Source organism: Mastigoproctus giganteus, chromosome 6, assembly GCF_048544385.1.
Source record: "Mastigoproctus giganteus isolate SK-2022 chromosome 6, ASM4854438v1, whole genome shotgun sequence".
Taxonomy (NCBI): Eukaryota; Metazoa; Arthropoda; class Arachnida; order Uropygi; family Thelyphonidae; genus Mastigoproctus; species Mastigoproctus giganteus.
Window position 1 is genome coordinate 124017999 of NC_143580.1, and position 23965 is coordinate 124041963.

The window sequence follows — 23965 nt, forward strand, 5'->3', positions numbered from 1 at the left end:
ACTCATCGCTTTACACATACTGTATTTATATACAGTAAACCCTCGCTAATCCCGATCGAAATTAGAAAAATTCTGTTCACAGTTGAGTACTTTGAAAGACCCCGGGTGCCAAGCGTTTGTGACTGAGTGATTTCTCTGTGACTTTCAGCGCGATTTCTTAAAAGTGATATACACCTAATTCTGTTTTTGCACGAACTTTTTTTACACGAATTTGATTTAACACGAATTCAAAATAAAAATTTCATTCTCTTTTTACGCGAGTCATTTTGATTTAACACGATTTCAATTAATTTTTTTTTTGCCTAAATTCTAAGAAAATTTTTTTTTTAATTTGTGGCATATTAGTATCATTTCTATTTTACACGCACCAATAGATTGGATAACAGCTAGTGTGTGCGTTTTGAAACGCGTGCTTTTGTTTACCAATGTGTACGTCTATGAATCGTCAACGTTTTTATTGAATTTGGTGCACATCTACGGTATTTGTGCATTGTATCTTCGGAAGACATTTAGTAGTACGCTCTATTTCAAAGTGAAAGAATCTTTAGTGAAATTTGTGCACGTAAAAATTTATTAATTTTGCCAATAGTCAATAAATTGTAAGTTTACAAAATTTTTCATACCTTTTTTTATTAATTATAACTGAGATATTTTTCGGTAGCCCTTATTAATGTCGAATAATTCGCCTATTACCAAAATGAAAAGGAAAGCGATTTCTTCGGAACTTAAAATTCAGGTTTTGGATCGTCTTGCAACTGGACAAGGGGCTACGTCTGTAGGAACGCATTTTGGTGTACATGAAGCTACCGTAAGAACTATTAAGAAAAATGAAGCTGCAATTAGGAAGTCGGTATGTTCTGAAACAAAAGTAAGTGTTAATTCATCATCATATACAAGAGATATTGTCAAGGAAAAAATGGAAAAGGCTCTGGTAATATGGATAGAAGACCAGTCACAAAAAAAAGTACCAGTAGATGGAAATGCCATCAAGCAAACAGCACTAAGAATTTACAGACAGATTAAAGAAAAGGAGCCAAGCACTTCATTTCAATTAAACAGAAAGTATGAATTTTCTGCGTGTACAGGTTGGATGACAGGGTTTCTTAAAAGGAATACTCTTCATAATATAAAAATTAAAGGTGAATCGGCTGCTAAAGTATTCCCGCAGGAACTTGCAAAAATTATTGAAGATGGAGGATACACTCCTGATCAAGTGTGGAATGCAGATGAAACTGGTTTCTTCTGGAAACGAATGTCGAACAGAAAGTATGTAGCCAAATCGCAGAAAACTGCTGGTGGTTTTAAGGTAGCTAAGGATCGTGTGACCTTATTATTTTCCTCTAACGCTTCAGGAGATCGTATGTTGAAACCACTGCTGGTAAATCGAGCCCTAAACCCACGTTCAATGAAAGGTGTAGATATCAATAAACTACCTGTTCACTGGATGGCAAACAAGAAGGCCTGGGTGACTACTGCTATCTTTATAGAATGGTTCAACAAATGTTTCGTCCCAGAAGTCAGACGTTATATGAATTTGAAAGGTCTCGAATTTAAAGTTCTTCTGATTCTTGATAATGCACCCAGCCATCCTGTCTTGGAACACCCAAACGTACAAATTTTATTTCTGCCACCTAATACTACATCTTTGATACAACCGGTAGACCAAGGTATAATTGCGACAATTAAAACATACTACGTAAAACGAACATTCCAACACGTTTTGGACAAACTGAATGATGAAACACTAACAGTCATTGATGTGTGGAAGAAATTCTCAATTATGGATTGTATCAATCAAGTTGGATTAGCGTTAACTGAATTAAAACCAGCAACTTTAAATGCGTGTTGGAAAGCGGTTTGGCCACAATGTGTAAAAATCAAAGATCCCATCATCCTTAATAGGACCGCATTTCCCAACATCATTACAATGACACACAAAATTGGTGGAGAAGGATTCGATGATCTATCGTTTGAAGATATTGATGAATTGTTAACCGACAAAGCCCTAAGCGAAGATGAAATATTAGAGATTGTCCTTGGGACTCCTTATCCCACAGAACGTAGTGATAATGAAGAAAATGATCCTGTTCTAAATGCAGATTTAATAAAAGAAGGTCTGGAACTGGCCAGAAAATTAGGTAATCATTTTGTCAAACATGACCCTAATGAGGAACGCGCTGAGAAGTTTCAACTTGAACTGAAATTGTTGACAGCCTCTTACAGAGAATTATATAACGGCCTAACCAAAACACGAACACAACGATTAATAACTGAATTCGTTCGTAAAACAGGTGAAACATCAGCACCAGAGGAGACTCGTGCTGATTTTGCTCAAGAGATCACAGAAAGAATTTCATTAATAGAGGAAGAAGACGATGTCCACAACATTTCTAGTGATAGCAGAAATGAATAAAATTTTGTTATGTGTAAAACAGATTTTTTTTGTTCATGAAGAATTCATTTCATATGCATACAAATTTACTTTAATACATTTTCATTACATATTATTACATGTGTATTTTGTTGAAATAAAATAATAAGCTTAAAAAGAATATTTTTATGTGTTTTTTTTTTAAATTATTTTTACTGATTTTTTAGATCCGGAACCAATCTTCTTTTCTTCCATAAATACAATGTATTTTTTTACACGAATTTTTTTTACACGTATTTTTCAGGAACGTATCTATCGTGTAAAAACAGAATTAGGTGTATAGTTCTTTTACGTTCCTCTCGTTAAGCAATCTATTTATTTAATAACAGCTCTTGTCAAAAAAGTTCTTGTACAGAGCAAGAAAGGGAAGCTACCTTTCTTTTTTCTCATAGGTTTATTACTAACCCCATACTACTTTTCGCTTGGTCACACCAGGCACTGCTACTGCCGTGGCGGGGCCCAAAACCTTGGCAGAAAAGCTCATCTGCCAAGGGCCAAAAGGAGCAAAATGTGTTTCCGCCTTTAGAGACGATAAGCTCTCAGCCAGGGAATGATACTGATTTTGACATCTCACAGCCCAAGAGGTTGAAAACTAATTCACCAACATCAGTTTCCTGCATTTCTAATTATGCACCCACTTTCAGACCAACCTGTCAGCAAGTTATCTCCTTTCCTCATCCAGAAAAACCTGGAGAGTATTGCTGGATCTCCTAAGACTGTTAAAAGGCTACAATCTGGAGATGTACTATTAGAAACAGCAAACCGTAGACATTCAGAGAAACTTTTACAACTGACAAATTTTGCAGGTATACCAGTGAGTGTATTTTCCCATAAAACACTAAATACATCTAAAGACATGATATCTAGCTGGGATTTGTTGAACGTGATGGAGGATGAATTAACTCAAGAACTTCAGGATTAAAATGTTATTGCGGCTAAGAGAATCAGATCTGTCAATATGCTCCATGGTACTGTTTCCAGTCATGGAATGGTTTGTTATGAATGATCCCATGGGCAGCAACCATTTCCCAATTATTTGTAATATGCTCACTGCACAACCACCATTAGCTGAACCCTGCAGAAAATGGAAATTCTCTCGTGCCAACTGGGTCAAATTTCAATCAGCTATCACCCTGGATGAGGAAATTATATGCTTACAGCCTACTCTATTCCATTAACGAATCCTACAGCCCAACACCATTTTAATTACTGGTGGAATGAAGAATGCACGAAAGCAAAGAAGGAAAAAAAATAAAGCGTGGAATTTATTTCGACGATCACCAACAACAGTTAATCTCATTAACTACTATAAGAAACTAAGGGCAAGAGCGCGTCTCATTCAAAGACAAGCCAAAAAGTATTCCTGGACCCAGTTTGCGTCCACTATAAATAGAAACACTGACTCCAAATTAATATGGAAGAAAATTAAGACAGCTTTCTGGAAAGTTTCCGACCATCCCTTCCACAATCCTTTCTTGGAATGGGCAAGAATTCTCTGCGCCTCTAGGAATAGCAGATGCCTTGGGCAAAACCTTTGCTCAAGTCTCAACAGCATCAAGCTATTCCCCGGAATTCCAGAAAATCAAGAACATCACTGAACAGCGACCTATCAACTTTTGCACCTCTCTAATCTTACCATATAATCAACCTCTTCAGTATTTGGAACTTTCACAAGCCATTAGAGCAACAGTGCAGCAGGGCCTGATGGAATTTATTACATCATGTTACAGCACCTTAATGACAAACATTTACAACTGCTGCTTTTATTTTATAATCGAATATTTCTGGAAAACATTTATCCTACATCTTGGCACCACACCACAGTTCTGGCCTTTTTGAAACCTGGAAAAGATTCTTGCAGTCCTTATAGTTACCGGCCAATTTCCCTCTCCAGTTGCCTCAGTAAAATCCTTGAGAAAATGATCCATAGACGACTCGTTTGGATCACTGAAGACCAAAATCTAATGAATAACAGTGAACATGGCTTTTGCCAAAACGGATCTGCCTTAGATCTAATGATCAAGGCTGAGTCAGCAATTCGCAATGCCTTTGTGAGTAATGAACACCTTGTTATGATCTCCATAGACATAGAGAAGGCATTTGATACTACCTGGCATCACGGCATTCTTAGAGACCTGCGTGTCCTTGGTCTACGAGGCAACCTGCCTATATTCATTAAGAACTTTTTATGGAGTCGTTCTTATCAAGTACGATATTTTAACTCCTTTTCTGCGACATTTTTGCAGGAAGAAGTTCTGCAAGGGTCTGTACTAAGCGCAACCCTTTTTGCTCTTAGAATTGACTCTATTACAAAAGTACTTCCAAATACTGTTGAGGCTTACCTTTATGCTGACGATTTTTCTCTTTCTTGCCATTCTCAGAACACGAGATCTATTGAACGTCAATTTTTTTTTTTTTTTTTTTTTTTTATGAAAACCCCAAACACGAAAGGTATCAAAACCTATAGTACTTAGTACCGTGCATGGGTTGAAGGAGAACTTTGCTCTAGAGACTAAAATGGGAGACTTCAAGCCTCCAATAAGCAAAGTGGTGGTATTTCATCAGTTGATGAAAGTCATCTACCACCTCAGATATCACTAAATAAAATACAAAAGTGGGCAGTGCTCAATGGCTATCGTCTTTCACAACAGAAAACTATCGCTATATACCTTTGCAATCAATGCAAATTACATACAGATCCTGAATTTCACATGTCACAGAATTTACCATTCCGATTGCCACCAACATCGGATTTGTAAGATATAAAATCTTACAAGTAAATTGTATATAAAGATAACAGATCATCATTCCCAAACTGAGAAATTTAATAAGAAAGGATATGTCAGGAATAGTTATATTGAAAAATAAAATATAACAAATCAAATAAATTGAACAAAGTGGATTGTTAAAAATATGGGGGAGATTAAATTAAGGAGAGGGCCAAAACAATAGGGCTAGCATCTGGTAGTCTGCAATAGCTTGTTCCACAGAAATTTAGGGTAGGTGCGAATGTAGTAACAGGGGTCTGTGATTCGGCCTTCTTCAAAAGGGAGCTGTCGGCCTGGGAAAGGAATATTGATATTAAAATGGGAGGTTGAATCTAGCAAATGATGGACATAGCATGGGAAACTCACACTAGCAAATAGTCGAGATGTAAATTTAAATATTGAAGTACGAGTGGTTAAATTTCTGAGCAAAGGTGGGCCAACAAAAAAGGGCGGTACACAAATTCGGAGAACAAAAAGAGAGCGCGTGTAGCCAAGACACACAGGTCAGCCAGTTGAGAAAGTTCTGACAAAGTTAAGATGGAGTAATAAGTTGTGTAGGGTTAGATAAGTTTAAGTGCAGTCAGTAAGTTAAGAAGGGTTAAAAGAGTTTCATGATAAAGGAGAACAGTCGAGTAGTTGGTCATATGGTTGGTGATGGAAGAAATATAGTAGAAAGAAATAAGTATAGTCCGTCATCGGAAGGCAAGGGTAGTGGCCCGTATGCAAATGAGTGAAGTGTAAGGAGAAATAAGTCTAGTCCGTCATCGGAAGGCAAGGGTAGTGACCCGTATGCAAATGAGTGAAGTGTAAGGAGAAATAAACCTAGTCTGTCATCAGAAGGCAGCGGTAGTGGCCGTGTGCAAACGAGTGATATGTATGGAGAAATAAGCCTAGTCCGTAATCGGAAGGTAGTGAAAGTGGCCAGTGTGAAAATAAGTGTTGTGTAAGGAGAGAAATAACCCTAGTCCATCATCCGAAGGCAGTGATAAAGGCTAATGTGCAGATAAGCGAGCTGAGAAGGTAAAGTTGTAATCCCGAGCCCACCAGAATAGCTGAACTGAAGGCTAAGTAGCAGTATCGAAGACCAGCCCATAAATTCCTAAGAGATTCAGTGATGCCCTATCCAGATGTAGACGACAGCCGATTGAGAAACGAAAAGCCCAACCAAAAGATCCTGTTCAATATCAGAAGTAAGTGTTTAATTAACATGAGTATTCACTTGTAAATTATAGGACTCTAAAGAAGGGTTAGGAATTATAAGAGAGACATTATAACATATACAATAAGAGATATGTACTTTAAAAAAAAAATGTGTAATTAAGATAAGGTTCCATAGATAAAGGTAAAGAGGGAGATTCATAGATGTAGAAAATTTTCTTGAGTAACGGAAAGTAAAGTAACAGTTTTGGAAGTGGGATAATTCAGAGAGATTTTAGAAAGAGTGTTATATATATATATGTGATACACTGAACTGTCATAAGCTGACAAGTCAGAAGTAAGGTTGTTAGCATAACTTAGGGATTGAGATAAATATTTGATTTAAGTGATGATTGCTAATGTATTAGAAAAGATAAATAATCTAATTAGAAGGAGACCACCTTTAATGTTGCCAACAGAGAAATCTTATTGTTATAAAAAGGAAGATTGGAATGTGAGAGACAAGCCTGATCTATTAGAATAAAAAGTGATTTACTTAGAGAATGTTTTACTAAGTAATGTATAAAAAGAGTAGCATAAGAAAGATGTTGTTAGCCTTGTGATATAATGGAAGAAGTTGTACAAGAATATAACTAAACTTACCAAACATTTTATGCTTGTACAGTAATAGAACAGTACTAATTATAATATGTACTGGATCATTGAACAATTTCATTTATGTAAATATATGTAATAAAATTTTGTTATATTTTAAACGAAGTCTTTGTTTAGTCATTTTGAACATACAGCCAAACCCAAGGAGGAACATTATAATATAGAAACCCCTTAGAACCTGAAAGCTCTTGACAGACATACGAGTCAGATTGCAAAGTGGGGAATTTAAAGTACCTTTATTAGGTAGAATAAATATAAGGGAGGATATATATACAAAAGGGGTTAAAATAAAAATAATATATAAAATAATAAATACAAAGCTAGAACCCCCCCCCCACAGATTCTTTGGATTAACCCTTGACAAGAAATTAAACTTCCTTGAATTAAATTTGTATATAATACCTGTCTCAAAAAGCTCAACATACTGAGAGCTTTATCAGCCCTGTCTTGGGGAGCAGATCGTACCTCATTGCTTTGATTATATAGAGCATTGATTAGATCCTTTGGATTATGGTTTCTGCCCGTAAGAGTGTACAACGCTGGCTGGATCCTATACAACACAGTGCATTACGGATTGCACTTGGAGCCTTCAGTACATCTCCAACTCAAGTCTGTATATTGAAGCTCATGAACCCCCTTTGCACCTTCCCAGAAAAATGTTACTACTGAAGCATGCAGCCAAAATAAAAAGTTGCTGTTTGCATCCTATTCACCTATACCTCTTCAATCCTCAACTACCTAATCTATACAGAAATTAACCTAATAAAATAAGGCCAGCAGGCCTATGGCTTTTTGAAATATCACAGAGCTGGAAAGTTCCTCTTCACAATACCCCCAGGGGCTCACATCTGGTGAGTATGGGCTTGGCACACCCAGGGTCCTGAGCTGGATATCATCATTCTTCTCTTCTTGGTGATTCCCTTCGACTTTTGACTCTCTCTCTCTCTCTCTCTCTAGGGTGACTCGGGAATTTTTTTTTTTTGGCTGGTGCAGCATAAGCCTCAGGCTTCCTTGTACCATGTAGCTAATAATAATCAGATGTATATACATATAATAAACTTCTTTATTGCTGCTAAGTACTGTACAAGTACTAGAAACAATAGTTCTCATCACGGCGATATGGCCAGGAGTTTTACATTAAGGAATGATATATGTGATTAAATTGGTAAAATTAATAGTTACACGGAATATTATAAGTTACACAAAATAAAAACGTGTAAACTGATATTATAATAAATAGGAAAATATAACAGAAACAGAACTGAACATTGTAACACAATTTGGAAGAATTTATCCCAGTTCAACAGATTCAATCCACTCGAGGAGAATGCGACGGTATTTGTAGTCAGTACCCATTTTCTGCAGGCTAATTTCAAGATGGAGCACAGCCTGAATTTTGGGGAGTGTCTGGGCAGGTAGGAAACGATTACACAGTTTCAGCCGGTTGTATTTGGGGATTAGTGTGGGCTCTGACCTCAAGGATGGCAGAAGATTGTGCCATTGACAGAAATCCCAGATGTTTGGGGCATTTATCACTCCTGTGTACATTTTTACTGTAGTCATTAAATGCCTAATGTCAATCAACTTGGGAGCCTGGGTACATTTAGCTGCTCAGCCATGTCAGTTGTTCTCAATTGAAGGGGCTGTGGCCCATTTCAGGGTCCAGTATTCACACACAAACACCAGTTTTTGAAATGAGGGCGACGCAGATGCCAAAATTTCAGCAGCGTATAAAATAACTGGATAAACAGTGGTTTGAAGGCATCCGGTAGTGGTTGTGGCATTGATGGAATGAAGTAAGTGCTGCTTCGCTCTCCAGCGTAGGGTGTTAAATCACTTCCGGAGGTATTCTGTGCACGCATCGAATCTCCGCTTTGGATCAAAATTTACACCGAGGTCCTTATTATAGCAAGTAACCAATTAGCATTTTAGCATTAGCATTAGTAGAGGCATTTGATGCAAGAAAGCAAGCTTATGCAGCATCAGCCAGAAAAAAAATAAAGTAAAAAAAAAAATAATAAAAAATAACCACTTCCACTTCACCCCTCTGTTCGTTCGAAATACCTGTCCAGCTGAGCCTTAAACTTATTTAGGCTATCAACTTCCACGACAAGGGATGGAAGTCTGTTCCACCTACCAACCACCGCCGGCTAAAGGCAAATTTGATGAGAGTGCCAGAAACTGATGGTTGAATTACTGTTGGTTGCTGTTTCAATGAGTAAATCATTATTGCAGATTTTCAAGGGTTAAGATTTAACTCAAACATCTTAAAGTAAGTTGAAAGAGTGGTCAAGTTCTCAGTGATTGAAGACGTAATTGCCGTTGGGTTTGCAGACGGTGGATTAAGGTAAGGAACCTTATGTCATCAGCGTACATTAGAGCATCATCACGGGAACGCATGAATGGAATTAGAATGGCCGAGAAAAGGCGGCCATACAGGATGCCACCTTGTGGGACTCCTGCATTAATTTTCCTTGTACAGTGGGTCTATTTCACTGTGAGGTGGACACTTCTATTCCTCAATAAAGTAGTGAAGAAAGCTAGAAGATCTCCCTTTATCCTGAAGAAGAATTGCAAAAGGCTGAGAAGGGGTGTGATGTCTAAGCTGTCAAAAGCAGCTTCAGTATCGACACACACAATAGCTACTTTGGATTTAGTTTCGAAGGCCTGAAGAATTGATGTCTGTGCCGCCATGAGGTTTGTTATGGCGGATCTATTTGGGACTGCGAAGTGGAACTGTTTCGGTTTCTGTGGCATCAGCTGTTTGTTCAATTCTGGAAGGAGTACCTTTTCAAGGAGTTTGAGGAGGGTGGAAGAAGTTGAGATTGGTCTGAAATCTTTTGTGCTTGTTGACACTTGAATCTTAGGCAGTGGACTCACAGAGTATTCATTCCATTGAGCAGGGAAAACTCGTGTGGAAAGAACCGAGTTGTAGATTGAGAACAATGCATCTAGGATGTAGGGGCTAAGGCACTTAATTATGAAATGAGGTATTTTATCTCGGCCTGCTGTACTGGATGGATGCAGGGAGTTTATAGCATTTATCAGTTGCTGTCTTGTGATGGAGATGTCATCAGTAGGAGCAAATTGAGAGTTTTGGAGAGGAATTTCTGCAGAAGCGGAATTGACTTTGAATCTTGAAATGTAGTCCATCCAGTTATCTACATCAAGATTGGGATTAACGACACTGTGTCTGGATGAGTATGCGCTTTTCCTTTAGACAAGGTAGCATCGGTGTATCTCTTTATGGCTGATGCCTTGAGTCGGTTGAAAATTGCTCTTACTCTGGAAAACAGGATCCGATTTTGGGTTGTGCCAGAGATTTTCCATTGCTTGTGAAAGTACTGCTTATTGCAGAAACTGCACGCTAAATCTTTGGCCTATCAAGCTCTAGTCCTTGGAGAAATGTGTGTACGGTTTTGGCTGACACATAGAGCGTGATTGTATTTATCCATCTTGTGATTAGGTCAACTGTGAGGATTGGGTCACATCCATCAAGCACATGCCATGGACTACACTATGCTGCCTCAAGGCACTTTTTGGGATCAAGAAAAGTTGGAGAAAATATGATTTTCTTTTCCACAGTATTATGACAATTGAAGCTGGTACAAAAAGTAATGCAATTGGGTCGTGATCTGATTTGAAGGATGTTTCTAGTGGAATATTGACTCTGCAAATGCCAGAACATAGAATCAAGTCGAGACAATTAGTGCCTCTCATTGGCTCCTCATTGATAATCGTAACCTTTAATGGACAGAGATTGTTCATTAGTCATTGAAGGAGAGAGCTCAGATGCAGTGAAAGGTTAAAATCTCCACAGAGAATGTGAGTAGCAGAGGGGTGTAACTTATCATTATCCAGCCAGCATCATTCAATTGTTGAATATCTGGAACTGGGGGGGATGTAGATTGCCGCTAAATTGATTAAACAGGCATTAAACTTCACAGTCACGACCATTGCTTCATAAGGAGTTGCTAGATGAGACATGCAAAAATTTCAGGCTGGAATCTTTGACGAAAATGGCAACACCGCCACCGCTTCTGGATGCATGAGATCTTGAATGTGAAGAACGATGAATATCTAGCGGCCGGAGCACAGGCTATTGACTCCTGGTCAGGTTCAAGTCATGTTTCTGTTAGACAAATTACATCCATATTGTTGGACAACAAGAGTTGTTCGAGGGTTCCAAGCTTATTTCGGAGGACTTTCAACTCACCCTTAGAAAACTTTTAAGGGTGAGTTGAAGGGGAATTTTAAGAAGTACTAATCTATTTGTTGATGCTTTTGGATATGGTTTTGGCTGATGCATAAGTATATATATATATATGACTTATATATGGACTTATATATACATATAAGTCAACATATTTTATATAATTATTTATGGGTTCTGAAGAATGATAAAGTGGAATAAAAGAGAAAACCTGCTACTTTAACTATCATTAACAAGGTCAAAGTGATAGGAACAACTTGAAAATAGTGTTATGGGAAAAAGAAAAAATTGCAGAAGAATTTGGTATTGGACAACAGGCTGTGTCAGATATTAAAAAACAAAAGGAATCAATAAAGACTAAAAAAAATTTGCTTTAAAATCCGATGTGAGGAATGATAAAAGCAGTGTATCAAATAGCGACATTAAAAAAGCCAAAAGAAGTGTCGACTGAGTGGCATTGTCAACTTGATCGACACTTCTTTTCCCAACGGCATCTGATAAATGTAAAAAGACAATACAATTAATCCATCTATCGGTGGATAAATGTATTATTTTTTTATAGTTTTTAAATAAAGGCTCTACGGTGATATTTTATTTATTTATTTTTATGAGCACTACCTATATCATTAAATTTTCCATTTATTTGTGTTCTTAAGGTTTTTGTCTTTTAGGGCTATCTTTTGCTTCACTAATCCGAATTATCCTTAATCCAGATGACCTCTTCCCCAATTAATCTGGATTAGCAAGGGTTTATATATAATTTATATTGGTTAACGCAACCCTTCCTTTCCTTTTTCCTTATTGGCAATTGCTCACACACACACAATAAATTCCAATTATTGCTTAGGAAAAGCTGCTTCTCTTCCCTTACAGGTTTACACACATCGCTTTACATCAGTTGTCTCTTACTTACTACAAATCACCAATGTCTATGAAATCTAAATTTACTAGATCCTTATTATTCCAATGTGCAACATCTGCGGCAGGGCAGAATTTTACAATGCCCTAGAAACAATATACGCATATTTTTTCAATTTATTTTTGTATTTATAAAAAAATATTCACACACAAAATATAAATTAAATACATATACTCCTTTGACCTAAACTTATAAAAAAATCACACCTCTTAAATAAAAAAAAATATATATATAGCCAACTTTTTTTTTTTTTTTACAGAAAGGGTGAAATTCAGTATACAGTACCCCTCGTGTTATGCTACATGATGAACAGAAGGTTGTGTGAAGGACATAAACTGAGAAAAATAGTTGTAATTAGAAGGGTAAAAAAAAAAACTCTTATTAGAGGGGGTTACGTTTTTAATTTACTTTCATTTTTGGCTTGGCACACCCAGGGTTCTGAGCTGGATATCATTATTCTTCTCTTTCTTGGAGATTCCATTCTATTTCTGACACACACACACACACGCGCGCACGCACGCACGCACGCACGCACGCACGCACACACACACACACACACACTCTCTGTGTGTCTCTCTCTCTCAGGGGTAGCTCGGGGAATTTTTTATTTTTTTGGCTGGTACAGCATAAGCCTCAGGCCTCCTTGCACTGTGTAGCTAATAATAATAATAATAATAAAAATTCATACCGTATTTTCCCATATATAAGACACTCCCATGTATAAGACGCACCTTAATTTTGGGGCCCGAAATTTGAAAAAAAATGTATTACATAAAGTTATTGAACTCAAGTTTTATTCATCATAAAATTCATACAACTCATCACTGTCAAAACTCCCATCCATTAGCTTGTCCTCATCTGTGTCTGATGACGAATCACTGTCTTCATATATTGCCTCGTCCTCAGTTCCATCTATGGCATTCGAAATGCCACACTTCTTAAATGACTTGACAACGATCTCAATCTTGATATTATCCCAGGATCTTTTCACCCAGGTACAAACTTCTCCTATATATATTGCTGGTGTCAAATTGTACCCAGAAGACTTTATCCATTGATTCCATTCGTCTCTCATGGCAGCTTTGAAGGCTTTGTTAATGCTGACATCAAGTGGTTGGAGCTGGGATGTCAAACCTCCAGGTATGACGGCAAGTTTTGTTTTTTGCTCTGCAGCAATCTTTGTATTTTTTGTTATGTGTGCACTGAACTGATCAAGCACCAATAGGGCAGGTTTGTGTAAGAGCCCACCTAGTCTCCTGCTCCAAACTTTCTCAAACCAGATCTTCATCCCATCCTGATCCATCCAACCCTTGTCATGAACGTGGGCAATCACTCCTCGAGGAATGTCTTCTTTTGGCATTGTTTTGCATTTGAAAATCAGCATAGGAGGCAGCTTGGTTCCATCGGCACAACAAGCTAGAACAACTGTATAATGGCTCTTTTCATATCCACTTGTCTTCACAGTTACAGTTTTCACCCCCTTCTTATCAACAGTTCTGTTACTTGGGACATAAAATTGAAGGGGGACTTTGTCCATATTTGCAATTTGTCCCAACTCAAACTGATGTGCCTTCCGACATTGAATGACAAAACAATGAAATTCAAGGATCTTCTGCTCATAGCTTTCAGGCATCTTTTGGGCAAGTCTGGTGTGTGTGTGTGTATGCATGCTTAGTCCATTCCGTTTCATGAATCTGATGCACCAATTGTGTTCTCCTTTGAAATCAGTACCTTCTTTTTCATCAGCAATTCTTCTTGCCTCATAGTGAACCATCTTTGTGGACACAGGAATTCCAATTGCCCTTTGCTCCTCAATCCATATCTTCAATTTTCTCTCTAAGATCAGGCCATTTTGCTGACTTGCCTCTAATGGTCTTCTTCTGCCGTGGCATTTTCAGTAGGATTTCTTCTTCCCATAGCCAGTCTCGGAGTGTTTTCTCAGATGGAGGAGGACCAAACTTACGTTCAGCAGCACGATTTCCATTCACTTTTGCAAACTGGATCACTTTTAACTTGAATTCAGCACTGTACGAAAATCTTTTCTGAGCCATTTCTGGGCAGAACGTGGCAAAACGTAACCTAATATATCGGTAAAAAGTGTGAAACAATGAGTGCAAAGACAACAACTGCGAAAAAGCGGGAAATGCAAGTAAAAAAATCTACAACCACTGTATAAGACGCACCCAGTTTTTAGACCCCAAATTTTTCAAAAAAAGGTACGTCTTATACATGGGGAAATACGGTACTTCTTTTAACAATAAAAACAAGAGAAATTAAATATATTTTTCTGCTGAGTGAATTTTTCTTAATATTTTTTCATTTTTTGCTATTCTTCATTTGAATAGCAAATAATGTATTTCTATGGTCAGCTGTGTTTTTGTTGACATCCACAGTTATATATCCAATCTGGGACAGTTTGCAATGCGGGGCAAACGACTGAAATCCGGAATGTCTGGTCACTTTAATCAAATCACATATCAAACATTTTGTATTTTCATCGCCTTACATCAGTAATATTTACTATAATCTCACTCACAAGCATCTTTGTTACTTTCCTGTTCTGATACAGGGTAGGTTCCCCCTTTCTCTCAAGGTTCCTGAATAAAATAAATTTTTCTACCTTTTACACATTAACACGTTACCTAGAATCTTATCTGTTATATTATCATCTGTTAACACATTGTCTAGAATAATAATATAGGTTACTACATTTTCATCCTACTATGCCTGTGATTTATTCTATTATTAATTCCCTTATTTTTTTTTTCTTCTATACCACTTTAGTACCCTTACATCATTTCATGGCCATTAACTTTGTCTATAATTTAACCCAACTTAATAATTTAATTGTACATTACAAAAAAAAGCTTTCCTTTTTAAGAAACTATCAAACAATTTCTCACAAAAAAAGGAATTTCCCCCACGCTTATATGTCTACGAGTTTGGGGTTCAATGAAAAGTGGAACACACGTTCCAAAATGGGCCGCTACTTTCAATTCATTAGCACTCTGGTTTTTTTTTTTTTTTTTTTCTTTCTCTGTGGCAGACAGGTTTCTAACATCCATTTAAAATCTTTCTGGCAGTCGCTCTCTTCTTTGGGTCTCTTCGACTGGTTACTCTCCTACGTAAATTTCTCGACTCAGATACCTACATACCGGCTCATTCTCAATGGGACCAGATCTAGACACACCTGTAGATTCCTTCACGATATAACTTCAGAAATACAGCATGTGATAATGTTGCTAGACACACCGACCACCTGGCGACTGAGATGCCATCTCCATCTTTACTTTAAATTTTGGAACACGTTTCCCCCACTCTTCTGGACTCCCTCCCCCCAAAAAAACAATGCCTTCAGTCCTCGCCACTACCTTTTTTCTCCTTCACCTTAGATCTCTGACACTTCTCTCTATTCCGAACTCCCAACTCGAACCTGAACTCATCATGTCCTCACCTCCTCCTCTCCGACTCAATATATATATTTTTTCTTCTTCATCTTGCTTTCATTTCTGAACTCAAACTCTTACTCTAAAACTTTACTCCCACACCTCTAAAAACTCTCAATCTCTTCCTAACCCTTTTTTTCTCTCAAGTTGTATCTCCTCCCAAGGGACTTTCAACCAATCCAAATACTATGTTTAATATCCCACCCCCTTCCTATTTGCCAAAAAACTTTCAACTCTCCCTCATGAACAAACCAAACTCCTCTCTTGAAATTTTCTTGTTTTCCTCTTTATTTCACACTCCAGCATTACAACCATTTTATGTATGCCAAGCACTGCCAAAAGTAGCTATTTTTGTGTTTTCACAGTTTTGCTTAATGTTGCCAACGTACCTAAAATCACCAAACTGGCGCAGTCTTTGCTGACACAAACACCAGACTGTCCCATGTCACTTGCAGTATATGGCCAGCTTTGTAGCATAGATCCTTTGATCTATGCCACAAAGATAATATCTACCATAACTGGGTTCCATTGTTCCTTGCTCGTTGCAACCCTTTCTTGACCATTCGCAAATGCCACTGCTTCTCTAGTATGGGCCACTGTTTTTGTATACTCTCAATTCATCCCTTTGTACTACATGTTACTTCTTGTTTCCATTTAACTGTTATTTATTTATTTTGTACATTCATAACCTTCCTATTTCTAAATCCAGTATTTTCAAAATTTAATATTATTATTATTATTATTAGCCATAGGGTGCAAGGAAGCATGAGGCTTATGCTGCACCAGCCAAAAAAATTTCTGAGTTACCCTGTGTGTGTGTGTGTGTGTTTTTTTTTTTTTTTTTTTTTGATTTGGTAGTTGTTGGCGCATCGGCTTCTGTGGCCATATTGCACCTCCCAAGGTTTTTGCAGTACTTTGATCCAAGCCCTAGGCGGGAATCGAACCCGCGACCTTTGGGTTGCCGGGCAGGTACTTTACCCACTCGGCTAGCCCGGTCGGCGTGTGTGTGTGTGTGTGTGTGTGTGTGTGTGTGTGTGTGTGTGTGTGTGTGTGTGTGTGTGTGTGGGGGGGGGGGGTATAATCTACCATATTCAAACCTTAATATCTACCATATTCAAACGTTAACATTTACCATATTCAAACTTAATAATCCCAAATTTTCTCTGTACTTCATGACTTTATTTCAGCTAAAAAATATTTTCATTATATTGTAAGAGCGTACTCTTATACCGTTATTACTAAATACTATTGTATTCATGATTTATTGTAAACTCATCTAACCTGCTGGCAGTGCCAAAATATAAAAAATAACAATATATATATATATATATACTGTATATTGTAGCCCGAAGCACTGAATACTATGTTTGTTGCCATGCGCCGGTTGCAGGAATGAATGGACAACGTGACAGATGTGCAAAACCAAAATGGCTGAACTCCAGAACATGGGTACACCCGAGTCACTGCATTGTGGGTGTGGCTGAAGAATGGAGTGATCATCCGGTCGAATTCCATAACTGGCTGATTACTAGGAATGCGGAATTTACCTTATTTTGCATTTCTGATTGTTTGATTGGATACAAATTCGCTTGATTTTTCTGATTTTAGCAGAAATGCAAAATTATTGTGCTGTTGTTTAATTGTCGTCGTGCTGCCCTCACTGTGTGTTAATCCATGTTCATGGTTTGCAAAAGTTTGGATGTAAGATTGCTGTATGAGTGTGAATTTTATAGCTTCGGAATACAAGTGTATTCAGTGTGGAAGTTTGATGAAGTGTACTAGCCGGCATGCAAGGGCTGATGAGGTGTTTATTTTTGTTTTCAAGTTGTTTCTGGATGATTTGATTTTTTTTTTTTGCATTAGCTGTATGAGTTGTTAGTATCAAGTTCTCTTTACACTGGCGGGGGTATGGGGCAGCAGCCTACACAAAAGCAGAAATTTGGGGGCAGCAGCCCCCAGAAAAAAAAGCATGGTAAAAATGAATTTAAGCCAGTGGTCCTGATGACCCAATGTAAAACTACATGACTTATTTTTGGAGAAGGCAAGAAGGAGTGGCACCAACAGTGACTGGCAGAAACATGCCACATCCTACACACCACTTTCCTCTCCACTTGTGCACGACACTAAGCTTTCTTTTGTTGTTTGATAAGGTCTATCACAATGTTTTTCCTGTTCTCTAGGCTGAAGTCAATCTATCACATTGGGGAGTACAATGTGTACAGAAAGGATAGGAAGGGAGGAGGGGTTATGCTGTTAGTTAAGAAACACATAAAATCTAAGGAAGTGCATCCAGTTGACATGGGTGGACAGTAGTGGTGTATTTGGGTGGGAACGTGCCGGAATGATGTTCAGGTACTTTTTTCTTACTGTCATAATCAAAGGGGAGAGAGAAATATCTATTTTACCCACTGATACTAAAAATATATATTAATAGTAATCTTTAAAAATTTATTTAAAAACAAAAATATAAATTTAGCAATGAAACTTGAACATTTCTTACTAAATAGAGATAAAGTTAGATAGATAGAATAAAGAGATCCAATGAATAAAATATACTGTGATGCGTGTGAAAGCTGCATTTTGATTCACCATGAGCTGAATGCTAGAACTGGTTGTTCTATGAACCGTGAGTCTGAAGTCTGATCCAGTTCCTGTACAGTTGATGTGGTGTTATCATATAGTCTTCTGGAGAACGAGTGTTCCGGTACTATTTTTTTTTAGCAATACACCTCTGATGGACAGTGCAATGCTGAGACAGTTTGGTATGACATAAACACTGGGAAAGGAAAAATGATAGTAGGAGTGTGTTATAGGCCTAATGACTCTGATGAGTAAAATGAACATTTGTACAGAGAAATACAGTGGGCTAATAAATCAGAATGTCTTGTAATGGGGAATTTTAACTTTCCAGATATTGACTGGAATTATGGGTTGGTCACTCACACGCTAACAAGACTTGTGGATTTATTGGAGGATTGTTTTCTACAACAACATGTTCAAGGGGCAACCAGAAGGGGCAATAATCATGATCTGATTATCAGCAGTGATGACTCATGCATTAGGAATTTGCAGATAAAGGAACCACTAGGTGACAGTGATCACAGTGCACCGATGTGGGATTTATTTAAAGATGTAACTATCATTAAGGGTAAAGGGAAGGGTTTTTGTTTTCGTAAAGGTCACTACAGTGGTCTCAGGCAGTTTATAAATTCTATACAGTGGAATCAACTGATGATGTTAAAAACAGGGAATTCTAAATGGGAAGCCTTCAAGGAATTAATCTTGGGAGCTACTAGACTTTTCATACCAACTAAGAAATACTATTCAAGATTTAGATCTAAATGGATATCAAATGAATTAATGAGGCTTGTGGCAGAGGACAAAAATGTGTGGGATGCATATAAATTATCAGGTGAAACAGAAGCTTATGGCAGCCTAGGGCAGCCTATGGCTAGTCTGCAATCAAGTCACAAAGGAGGTTAGGCAAGTGAAGGATAATTATGAGAAATCCTTGGCAAAGAATGCAAAGAAAAATAACAAAGACTTTACTTATGTAAATTCTTGAAGGAAGGGGATAAATCAGATTGGTCCAATGGATGTTGGTGGTTCGACTGTTGATGATCCTGCTCAGATAGCTGACAAAAAATTTAACCCCAGGGGCTCACATCTGATGAGTGATATGGGCTTGGCAAACCCAGGGTACTGAGCTGGATATCATAATTCTTCTCTCTCTCAGGGTAACTCGAGAATTTTTGGCTGGTGCAGCATAAGCCTTAGGCTTCCTTGTACCATATGGCTAACAATAATAAATAATAAATAACTGAATTGAGAATTTTGCATCTACATTCACACATGAGGAATTCTGTAAGGAAGGGGAGCACAGAAGTTTACTAAACTGTAACAGGGAACTAAATGATTTTGTAATAAAGCAGAGCAAAGTGGAGGAGAAATTGTTGAAATTAAACATAAAAAAGGCACCTGGGGCAGATGGAATCTATCCAGTTATATTGAAGTAGGCAGCGAGGGAAGTAAGCAAACCCTTAACCATAATTATGAGAGCATCCATAGATCAGGGGAGGTCCCCGTGGACTGGAGATGTGAAAATGTATCCCCAATTCATAGAGGGGGGTTCAAAGGGTGATGCAAATAATTATACACCCATTAGTTTAACTTCTGTTCCAGGGAAAATAATGGAATCACTGTACAATGCAGGATCATCTAGACAAGACTGTAGTTATAGTTGAGACACAACATCGGTTTATTAAGCGGAATTGTTGTCTGACCAATTTGATTGGATACTAAGATGTGGTCACAAAGGAAATAGATGCAAAAAATAATTTTGATATCATATACTTGAATTTCAGGTAAGCTTTTGATACTCTTGCATATGGAAGGCTGCTGTACAAATTGGAGCAGTATGGCATTAAGGGCAAGTTGCTGCGATGGATAAAGGGATGGTTGAGTGGGAGATGACAGAGAGTGGTGATAAATGGACACTACTCTACATGGACTAATGTTATTAGTGGAGTCCCCCAGGGTTTGTTGCTGGGCCCGTTGCTGTTTTGTGTATTTATTAATGATATCGATGAAGGTATATCAAGCTTAAACTGCGGTGAGTACTGCACTTTAAGCATTTCGCTATTTTTTATATTTAGTCTATTATCATGGTACTATAAGAATTCTATAACTTTACACTTGTCGGTATATCAAGCTTAATGTCCAAGTTTGCAGATGATACAAAGATTGGCAGGGTTGTCAATGAAAGTAAAGACAGTATGCTACTGCAACAGGATATAGAGAAGTTAGGTCGATGGGCTGAGAAGTGGCAACTGAAGATTAATATTGACAAATGCAAAGTACTGCATATGGGTAGCAGTAATCCAAGGGAAATATAACAACTGTGTGGTACTACCCTCAAGGAGGTAGAGAATGAAAAAGACCTGGGGGTAATTGTGCAGTCGGATATGAAGTTCTCTGAGCAGTGGAGATGGGCTCCCACAGCAGGTCATGTAGTTTTGTGAATGGTATATAGGAATTTTGCTAGCAGAGACAAGGGGGGGGGGGTGATTATACCTTTGTATAAGGCAATGGTCACACTTTAAGTACTGTGTACAGGTCTGGAGGCCTCATTTTAGGAAGGATGTAGAGTTGCTAGAATGAGTACAGAGAAGGGCAACTAGATTGGTGAGAGGAACTAAGAGGTTCTCTTACCAGGAGAGGCTTAAGTTCTGTAAGTTGCAGCATCTTGAGACTATGCACCAGTGAGGTGATCTGATTAAGGCCTTGAATGATTTGAGCAGGCTCAATGCTGATGGGATTCTTCCACTTGCTCAGATTAAGAACCTGAGGGGGGCATAGATTAATTTTTGGGTGATGCTCTATAAGTTGCTTTCTTGCATCATATGGCTCAACTAATGCTAATGCTATCTACGGAATTCAATGGCCAGTGATACTGTTGACTGAAACAAGCTGTACTTATAGAAAATGGATGGCCAGTGGTATCATCAACTGAACGAACTGTAGAAATATTGTACAATGCGTGAAAGGGAAAAAAACACCATTAATATACTTTTGTCTCAGGTTTTTGGCATTTTATCGCATTCCTACAATTCCTAATTTCATACTTCGCCGGTACTATATACATGTAAAACCAATAAATTAAAATTAAAATCTATTAAAAAACCCCCACTTCATTTGCTTGAATCTGTCCCAAATTAATGACGTAAACTAAACTAACCTTTCTTCACTAAAAAAAGTGAAAGTCTATTAAAAAATCCACACTTCTTTTGCTTGAATCCATCCTGAATTAGTGGTATAAACTAACCTAACCTTTTTTCGCTAGCCAAAAATGAATCTATTAAAAAACCTCACACTTCTTTTCCAGTCATCTCTCCCTCCTAGATGACACAAACAGCAAGTCACATAGTTTCATGTTTAGCTCTCAGAACGGCAGCTTAACTGCATTCTGACCAAAAGCATTTCTATTGACATGCATGAGCAATTTTCATTGTTAATGCTTGTGAAATTGTCTAGTAATATATGGCCACAAAAGTGGGGGTTTGAAGGCGACAGCCCCCAGAAAAAGAAAACATTTCCGTTAACGTGCATGAGCAATGGTTAATGCAAGTGAAATCATCTAGTGATGTACAGGTGAGAAGAATCAGTGGTTGCATGTGATGCTAATTTTTGTTAGTTGTTTAAATAACTGTCTGACACACCTCTATAATACTCTTTTTCCTACACTTTTTGGCTGCATACTCTTTGATCACCTATTCATATGACAGAATTTTATAATATCATTTTCTATATTATAAAAAATTCTATAAAATTTAACATTGACAAATGTAAAGTTCTACATATGGGAAGCAGCAACCCCAGAGTAACGTATCAACTCTGTGGTACTACACTGACAGTGGTAGAGAATGAAAAGGACCTGGGGGTAATTGTGCAGTCAGATATGAAGTTTTCTGAGCAGTGCAGATGGTCTGCAAGAGTAGCTCATGGTATCTTGTCAATGATGTACAGGAATTTTTCTAGCAGGAATAAGGAGGTGATTATCCCCTTGTATAAGGCAATGGTCAGGCCACACCTTGAGTACTGTATACAGGTCTGCAGGCCTCATTTTAAGAAGGAAGTAGAGCTGTTGGAACGAGTACAGACAAGGGCAACAAGATTAGTGAATGGAACAAAGGGTTGCTCTTACAAAGAAAGGCTTAAGTTTCGCAAATTACAGTGTCTTCAGACTAAGCACCTGCGAGGTGATCTGATTGAGGTGTATAAAGCCCTGACTGCTTTGAGCATGCTCAATGCTGATGGGATTCTTCCTCTTGCTCAGAATAATCACCTGACAGGGCATAAATTCAAATTAAGGAAAGACAGTTGTAGGATAGATGTGCGGAAGTTTGCCTTTAGCCAGCGGGTAGTTGATTGGTGGAATAGACTTCCATCTTTTGTTGTGGAAGTTGATAGCCTAAATAATTTAAGGCTGAGCTGGACAGGTATCTGGAACGAACAGAGGGGTGAAATGGAAGTGGTTTTTTTTGGCTGATGCTGCATAAGCTTGCTTTCTTGTATCGTATGCCTCTACTAATGCTAATGCTATAGACAGAAGAGAAAGATAATTCAGTCTTTCCTCATGTATGGTTGATCAAAATTTGTTTTTTTATTATTGAATTTAAAAATAACAAGTTTTTTTCAGCTTCACAACTCGTTATTGGCAATGTTATGTAAATTTTTAGGATTGTTGTCAAATTTGGGAAAACCTCTATCAAGTTTCTTTCATATATGAGCTGTAAGATTTCAGGGCATTTCAAATTTTCTTGTTCAGTGACTAATCTTGAATACTCATTGAACTGATGACACTCATTAACCAGTTTATTATCAATGTCCTCGTCGTAGTGGCATAATGAATTTTATGTTATCTTAGTGTCAGTATTTTGTGTCAAATGAGTGAGAAATTTAAATATTTTTCCAATGTGTTCATACGATTCATTCTTCTTCATTAATTGGATTATCAAACAATCCAAGAGCCAATTATTACTTCTATTCGAAATTTAACTCCTCTTAATGAATTACTGCTTTTGGTATGATCTGAAATTTTTTTTTTGTTACAACTCATTTCTCAATGTCAGAATAATTTTCACTGATTTCATCGCTCATCTTGATTGCTTTTGTTTAATATTCCATTAATTTTTTTATCTGAATTTTCTCTCGGTTCTTTAATAAATAAATTTAAAGATGACAAAAGAAGTTACCCTTCATATATGTCTGCCTGTTTTGCTGGAAGTAAACCCCAGGATCCGGAGGGGGGGGGAACCTTGTTTGTCTATGCCTGAGACCCAGTAACTGCCACAGAGTGAATGCCCATAAAAGTTCCTTGTCATCAATGGTCACGATAACACTGTGTACATGCATATGCACAGAAGTTACTGTGAACCAGGGCCGCCACAAGTGGGTAGGCGAGATAAGCATTGCTTACAGGCAGCAGTTCAAGTGGGCGCGAAAATTTTTTTGATATTGTTTTCTGATTGGTTAATCCTTATCAGTATTCAACATTAGTTTATCAGTATTCATTAACTCCAACACCACTTGACACGAGGGGAAGTGTGATGGAGGGAAAATCAGAGTGGAAAGAAACAGTGGTCTTAACCGATTGTGGTTAAAATACCTTGCTTTTGCAAAATTTACAAAAACATATGCCTATGTGAACACATTGCTAGGGCCCATGCAAGTGAGGGCCCCTGAAGCTTAAGCTTCATTAGCTTCACAGTAAATCGCCTCTGGCTGACTGTTAATATGTTGGAAGCCGAAATAATAGTCAAACACAATTTTGAGTTTACTTGTATAATACGCCGATGGGATGGCGGTAACCACTAA

General features: G+C 37.7%; 1 protein-coding gene across 3 annotated transcripts in view; it reads left to right on the forward strand.

Annotated features, from left to right (window-relative positions):
* The window catches only part of LOC150084557 (disheveled-associated activator of morphogenesis 2-like), a 575048-nt gene that overhangs the window by 163068 nt on the left and 388015 nt on the right, over positions 1-23965 (forward strand). Inside the window, exon 1 of one of the 3 annotated variants that reach the window (XM_090375316.1) lies at positions 6284-6389. The exons of the other annotated variants lie outside the window; for them this stretch is intronic. The gene's annotated coding sequence lies outside the window, so the exon portion shown is untranslated. Of the gene's footprint in view, positions 1-6283; positions 6390-23965 lie in introns of those variants that run through there. 3 annotated transcript variants of the gene reach the window in all.